The sequence below is a fragment of the Centruroides vittatus genome, unplaced genomic scaffold, assembly GCF_030686945.1.
Source record: "Centruroides vittatus isolate TY-2023 unplaced genomic scaffold, ASM3068694v2 contig_223, whole genome shotgun sequence".
NCBI lineage: Eukaryota > Metazoa > Arthropoda > Arachnida > Scorpiones > Buthidae > Centruroides > Centruroides vittatus.
In genome coordinates, this window is record NW_027121388.1 from 575,776 (window position 1) to 583,945 (window position 8,170).

An 8,170-nucleotide genomic window follows, 5' to 3' on the forward strand; every position below is an offset into this window, starting at 1 on the left:
AAATATAGAACATAAAATGTGTTCGGAATAAATATGAAAATTCACGGAAAACGCCCAAACGGACAAAATATAGATAAATAAACAAAATAAATAGCGGAAAAAATATATACAGGGTGTTTTTTTTTTAACTGACGGTACTCAGAAACATCTGTAGAGCAATCTAGCAGCCGGACTGTCGCCAAATTTGGGAGAGTGACTAAGGACGACATGGAAAAGAGATTCCGCGAAGAAAAAAGTAGTACCTAAATTCGCCGGTAGAGTAGGATTTGGCGCTGTTGTAGCGAAAAAGCTACCAGCACTTCACTGAAGAAAGGGTCATCAGTCGCTTTTTTCCACTTGCATGGCCGCCTCGCTCCCCGGATTTAACCCCATGTTACTTTTTCCTGTGGGGTTACTTAAAGTCCAAGGTCTATCTTAGTAGTGTCCCAAACTTGATGACTTTGAAGGACAACATTTCTCGAACTGTGATGAACATTCCTGCGGACATGTTACGTTCGGCCATAGAGAACACGATGTTCAGGATGCAATGAGTTGTCCAGCAGGACGGTGATCACATTAAAGAAGGGAGAAGGTTATTTGCTGATTAATTAAACTTTCGTTATTACACTGAAACCTCTGTCTGATTATTCATTCGTGTGTTTGTTAATTGCAGCTGGATTTTATGCAGATTCTTAGCTGTTTCGCTACAACAGCGCCAAATCCACCCCTACCGGCAAATTTGGGTACTACTTTTTTCTTCGCGGAATCTCTTTCCCATGTCGTCCTTAGTCACTCTCCCAAATTTGGCGACAGTCCGGATGTTAGGTTGCTCTACAGATGTCTCTGAGTACCGTCAGTTTAAAAAAAAACACTCTGTACAGTAATACCTCGACTTACGCTACCCCGACTTACGCGAACCCAGAGTTACGCGATTTTCAAATCTCGAGGATTCGTCTTTTGTTTGAGCGCCACGCAACCCTCGATTACTCACTCCCCCCAAACTATTGTTCAGCTTATAGGTTCGGACGTGTCGCGCGGAATCGACGCATAGCTACAATTTATTTTGTCTTATTTATTTCTGTGTTTCTTATATCTACGGAGACTTGACACTCTACTGTGTCACCCAGACGAAGTAGAACTGATTCTTCTGCATCAAACAAGAAAAGAAAAACTCCATCTTTAATAATGTTAACTTTACAATTCAAAGACTTCGATACAAAAATAGAAATTTGTAAATTGGCAAAACTTGACCCTTTAGACCCAGTTCAATCAGATGATCGAATGACGGTTGGAAACTTGACAGAAGGCCTCAGTTTAATTAAAAAGAGGTTACAAATTTTAGAAAATATAGACTCCAACGAAGAGCGCATTTCTTCTACAAAACGAGAAATAAAAAAATTATTAGCATGCTACGAGGAAATTTTGCGGGAGAAAAAAAAATCTTTGAGCCGTCAGACAAATTTGTTAGATTTTAGGAAGCCTTCTATAACAAAATAACTTCGGTTTACGATTTTAATAATATAATTTGTTATACATATGTATTATCTAAGATTTTATTAAACATTTTTTTCTAAATTTTTGTTTTCTTTAGTCTCCGGCCCCAATTAAAAATAATTTGTATGTATTTATATGCGAAGTTATACCCCGACTTAGGCGAATTCGACTTACGCGGTTATCGCTCGGTCCCACCTATCGCGTAAGTTCGGGGTATTACTGTATATAAGATATAACAACGAAACCAGCATTGTCCGTTAATAACATTAATTAATGTAAAAGGATCTCCACATGGTAGACAATGAGTCCGCATCTCTATGGTTTATACAACCAGTTGTCATGTGCGCCTTGCAGATTTCCAATCTCTCAACATGTTTGACCGTTTGCCTATTCGTCGTCGTTTTTATAATTGCCGCTTGATCCCATTGGACGTTAACATCCTTCTGTCTTGCGTATGATGCCAGCGCAGTGTTGTCAAGGTTCTTACTGATTGTATATTTCTGCTCTTGAGCCTTTGTTTTAAACTGCGCATCGTTGCACCCACATAAACAAGCTTGGAATTGAAACGTTGGTTGTGTAAAGGCACCGAATATATACCCATTGTTGAATTCCGATCCGCTTTTTTTTTAATCGTTTCTTAAAAGTTTGAAAACAGTGGGATTACGTCGGTATACAATACGAAAATTATCAGACCTGGCAGTACATCTATGTATCTTGTTTTAAAAAAATGGGATGTACAGTAGAGCGTCGTTAAGTGGAACGTCGGTAAGTGGAATGGCCGGAAAGTGAACGATTTTCAGTCGGACTGTGTCGTGCTGAATCGAATGTTTTTGATACTAAATTTACTTGTATAAATAAAAAAGACGTAGTCGTTTCCAAAAACTTGGTCGATCACCGTTTATTTCGTTAACATGTTCCAGAATAAAGATTCGGACGATCCGACCTTCCTTTTTAGGCTACATGATCGCCCAGAAACAATTCCTTTAAAACATAGAAATAATCCAATTAAAAATATAAAATTTGTAAAAATTGGAATTGGTGACCTTACGACGCCTTTGAATTCATCCTTGACTTCCAGTCGGGAGTTCTGGATCCTTATATCCACGTGAAAAGTTGCGCTGTTTAATGTAGATTATCCTCCTCCCTCTGGCGGCGATTTCTTTTAAAACTTTTTAATTTTAGAAGAAATTCTAAAAGAAATCGCCGCCAGAGGGAGGAGGATAATCTACATTAAACAGCGCAACTTTTCACGTGGATATAAGGATCCAGAACTCCCGACTGGAAGTCAAGGATGAATTCAAAGGCGTCGTAAGGTCACCAATTCCAATTTTTACAAATTTTATATTTTTAATTGGATTATTTCTATGTTTTAAAGGAATTGTTTCTGGGCGATCATGTAGCCTAAAAAGGAAGGTCGGATCGTCCGAATCTTTATTCTGGAACATGTTAACGAAATAAACGGTGATCGACCAAGTTTTTGGAAACGACTACGTCTTTTTTATTTATACAAAAAATTTCTCATCCAGCGAAAAAACTAAAACTAAATTTACTTCTAAAGTATAATTTTCATGTTTTTTATATTCTTTAATATATTTATTTTGTTTGTACAAAATGCAGAAATAATTTTTAACGATACGATAGCCTCGATGATTATTATAAAAATTTTCGTTAGGCTTAAAATCGACGAAAATTCAACACGAAGCGACACGCAACGGAGAAAAATTCAACAGGAAGCGATACGCAACGGAGAAAAATTTGAACATCGGACAGGTTAATGTATTTTTTCGTACAAAGTCGGAAACTGGAACAAATCATTAACTGGAAGGACCCCAGTCCCCAATTGGTTCCACTTATCGACGCTCTTCTCTAATTAAGCACTATTCTTTTGTATTTTTTCGAAACACATTTTATGTTCTATAGTTAATGTTGTATTTTTTTTTTTTTTTTTTTTTTTTGTAACTGAGGAAGATGGTTAAAAGCGATTGAATACGTTATTATTTTATTAAATTTTGCTGGATTGATTAAGGTATAGTTTATTTATAAGTAATTTAATTATTAGTGTTAGTAAAGTAGTGAGTAAGTAATTAGTGAGTAATTAGTAGCAGTCTAATAGTTAGCAAAGCGGCAACGCGACAACGTAGACTTTTGCGCAATTATTTAGAAAGTTAATTGAGTATTTGCGGATCCAGCAGGCCGAAGAATGCGCTGGATCCAGCTGGATTGCTGGATGAGGGATCCAGCAATTACAATCCCTATTCAACCCTTTCCTTGTTAACTTAAATAGAAGTGTTAATTAAGTGTATTTTACCGTATTATATTTTCGGAAGTAATTTCTGATTTCTACTTGTATATATGTAGCTAATACACAAACGTTTAATTTTCATTTTTCACAGACATTTTGAACAAATTGTAAATTACAGTAGCACCTCCAATAAACCACTACTAAACAATGGCCATTTTTCCAGTAACTTTTTAAAACAACACGCATACAAAATAACATCCAAATAATGTCATTTTTTAAGTTCCCGTCACTGGCCGCTTCTCGGAGGTTTTTGCAATATAATAAATGTTACTAACGGAGTATATTTAGGGAAGAACTCGAACAGTTATTATACACAGTACTTATAATTTGTACAGTTTGTATGCATTTTTTACAAACACAATGTATTTGAGTTAAAGAACATTCGCGCACTCTTCTTGTGCTCATTTAGTTCATTTTTCACATCTTACCCAGTTTCTTGTTTTTGAAAATAATTCGTTGCACGAGCCTATAAATATTCATTTTCAATGGTGAAGAGTGACAAGAGGAAAAGTAATATGAGCATGTTCATATCACTTCTCCCATACACATTCCCAAATTGTTCTGTCAATTGGCATAGATAAACTTTAGCTGTGAATGTCGACAGATTCATATTGATTCATTTTTCATCTAAATGAACATTCTTTTCCAAAAATATCATACTACAGCTAATGTCCAATATCGCTAATACGTCATAACATTAAATTCTATAGCCACATGCTTTCTGAGACTGACGCAAAAACGAAATCATTTCAACTCGCGTAATGTTAAAAAAGTCTGGTGTAACACCAATCAGTTTTATTATATTAAATTGGTATTGGTATTGGTATAGAGCAACGTGATACTAGGCGACGGTCGCTTAACTGTCGATCCACTATTTAGTTGTTACAAACGTGAAGAAACACCAAAAAGCTCCAAGTAGACAGCCAATTGGAAAAGAACGAACTCACGATCAGTATTCAGTGGTTTTACCACTTTTTACTGTAGTAAGCTTTGTTATCGCAACCACCGAGTAATCGACCGAAATACATATTTAAATACATAAATACAAATTTAATAATTTGTGTCTCAATTTCCGTTTTTATAGTGTCACGTGTATGTGGTTATAGAATTTAATGGTGTGACGTTTCTCTCAATTCAAACATTATAATTTCATAATTTACATAAGCCACCCGCGTATAAACTAATTTAGTAGTGCTATATTGCTTTATATTTTTATCAAGAATCAAATTTGTAAAATTATAACTTAGTCATACGATATTTATTAATTTTACGAAATATAAAAATTGTTTATTGTTACGATAACAATTAATCTTTCAATATTATTAGTTTCACTATTGTTGCTATTTGCCAAGCGATTGCAGGCGATATTTTTCTAAAATAAATGATAAAGTGTAAAATTCTGAAGATATTCGTAATTTATCTGTTTATATTGAAATTTTTCGAATTATCAGCTAATTCAAGAGGAATTTCATTACTCGAATATGACCATAATTACCCAGCGGAGGAATTGCAGAATGCAGAAGCTTCGATTCCATCCGAGAAACAGAATGAAATCAGAAATTTCATCACGAATTACCGGACTAGGTCAAAATCATCGAAAGAAACTTCAAAACAAATCTACTTTCAAGCCAGGGACAGTAATTATCGATGGAATGGAGAAGCAAAGAAGAAAAGACGACATCCACACGAAATGCCTTCTGTGTTGAGAAAACTTTTCTCTAAATTCTATGGTGGGCCTATTAACAAAACGACACTCAAAACACACCACACAGAACATCGAATGAAACGTATGCAAAAGCCAGGCGAAAATGGGAAATTTTAAAACAATTATACAAAAGATATGGATTGAGTAGACCGGACAAGCTGGATACTAAAACAACCGAGACTTTACACGAAAAGATTTTCAACAAAATCATCATTGAAAATTCTCATCACACACAGAACGAACACTACTCGACATTCGATATCCAGAAACATTATGAAAAGAAAGATGATAAATATAGAACACTAAAACACAAAACACCTGTAAACGTTAATTATACAAGCTTTAGAATCGACAAAAAGGATTTCAACTTCAAATTTTCCTGGATCGACAAACCTAAAATATTTTCCTACATCACTGCTTTCTCCGCAACATTTCTAGCGGTTTGCGTCATCACAATTGTTATAATAAAAGTAATTCAATGGTACGATCAGGAAGATGAAATTGAAATAATAAATCGCGCATTTCCGCCTGCAAAGAAAAGAATTCTAGCTGTGTTAGAAGCCAAAAAGGATTTTCTGATACCACTTCTTAGTACTCACGAAAAACTCGCTTTATCGGCAGATAATCGTTCTCGTCCAAATAAATATAAACACGATAAAGAAACACAAGTGGAAGAAGAATTTATCTTTCCCGAACATCCGGCAAAAGTCAGATTCGAAGATGAAACGAAGCCGCCAAAAGTAACTGTTAGACATACAACTACCGACATTTCGCACCCAGAAATGTTACCGGAAGAAGTCCAGTGTGAAATGAATCTCGGACAACCCGACTCGAGCCTAATACAATCTTCAAAGGAGTGTCTTGGATCTGGAGATGAGAAAAACTCGAAGGAATGTTTAGACGTGGACCACTCGGACAACGACTCGAGTGATTTGTGTATAAAATTATTTCCAAAGCATGACGAAATCTCACCGCTTGACGAACTTCGACAAATCCTTTCACTCATTGACGAAGACAACTTTTCACAAGATAATGTCTTTTATCATCCCGATTGTGTCAATATTTACGACGAATCGAATGGCGATAAATCGTCACGGTGATTAAAGAAACAATATTAAATATTCAACGTTTAAAGTATATCCAGGGAATATCCCTAGCCAAGATAAGGCAAAAGATGGCGATGTGCCGAAGTACGTTTAGTCGTTCGCGGTCGACACGTCGATTAACGAAGAAATTCTATAGAAGACCATCATTTGTACGGCACCAATTGAGACAATGAACTGTACGATAAATTATCAGCAGCGAATTGTCGTGGCGAAGAGATTTACCCAAATACAAGTTTAATTAATTATCCTTTGGAAATTTCTGCGTAATTTCGTTCAAGCCTATTTCTTTAGATCGTTTTTTTCTTAATAATCTTAATAATAGATATTTTGATATTTTTAAAATTTGTAAAATGTCTTAATAAATATTATTAGTAAACATATTCGAGTAGTTCATTAATAACATTAAATGCGAGTGCGGCTTGCGGTCCTTCGTACCAGCTGCGTTAGGATGTTGGTGGAACGAAAGAAATGCACCGATCGACTTTATCAATCTGATTTTTCTTGTGTTACTCACTCGTACGCCAGCAATTCAAAAATTTCTAAAACACGGCGTGGAAATGATTTTTGCAGCATAAAGAGAGAGAATAGTTTAAGGGAAAAAGCTGCAACGTAATTTGTAACAAAAAAAGATCGCGTGTCACCCGTGGTATTTGCATTTATCAGAATGATAAACAGCGTTTCACCTAGACATCTCTAAACGTGTTGAAATAAATCGATAAACATCACCTCGGAGAAATGATCATGAAAGTTCTAGCTCCGTGGAAGTTTTCGCATTTCGAGGTGGAGAAGATGAACTTGTGCGTTCGTGAACAGTGCGACAGGGATTTCACAGTTACGGTCTAATGTGAGATGCCCGGTCGAAATGTCCCACCCATTTAGGAAACAACGCTCTCGAAACTGCAGCAGCAACGGCTCCGCACCGAGCCAGTTATTACCTGTTAAACGAACTGATAAAAGAAGAGTTCAAACGGAAATAAGACGACCGAACCGCTATCATCGCCTGCGTCGAACAAAGATTTTCTCTTGAGGCTGTCGAAAAAGTTTGTGTCTGCCAGGAATCGAACCTGGGACCTTCCGCGTGTAAAGCGGACGTGATTCCGCTACACCACATGACATCTGACTGGGCCGACCGGTCGACTCCTAGTCGTATTGCCATGGCAACAGCAGTCGGTCGACCGACTGGTCGTTCCAGTTGGACAGATTTAAAAAGTTAAATATTTGTAGTCGCGTCGGAGCAGTCGGTGAGCTACAGCCAATGAGAGCTTCGAAGCTATACCAATCAGAGTTTAGATTTATCCGAAGTTAGAAAATGGCGGAAGGTAAAGTTTCTCGGAAGCTTTAATAAACGAAGTCAGAAAATATCCATGGCTTTATGATATTCGGCGAGCCGATTATAAAGGCGACATTGAAAAAAATAATTGGTTAGAGTAAAGCGAAAGGTATCCAGCTAAAAAATAGTCATAAACTTCATATTAACGAATAGACGTAGACATATCTAAATGTAATTTGATACGCTGAATCGATCGGTATTAAAAAAATATTACTTACGATCAACCGTTTAAAAGTTACGAACGATTTTTTATT

The 8,170-nt window shown here is 36.3% G+C and overlaps 1 non-coding gene across 1 annotated transcript; it reads right to left on the minus strand.

The window, feature by feature from the left end:
- Window positions 1-7,629: 7,629 nt before the first annotated feature.
- Window positions 7,630-7,702, minus strand: TRNAV-UAC (transfer RNA valine (anticodon UAC)). The gene has a single exon. It is a non-coding gene; the product is annotated as a tRNA-Val (tRNA).
- Between the last annotated feature and the right edge of the window lie 468 nt (window positions 7,703-8,170).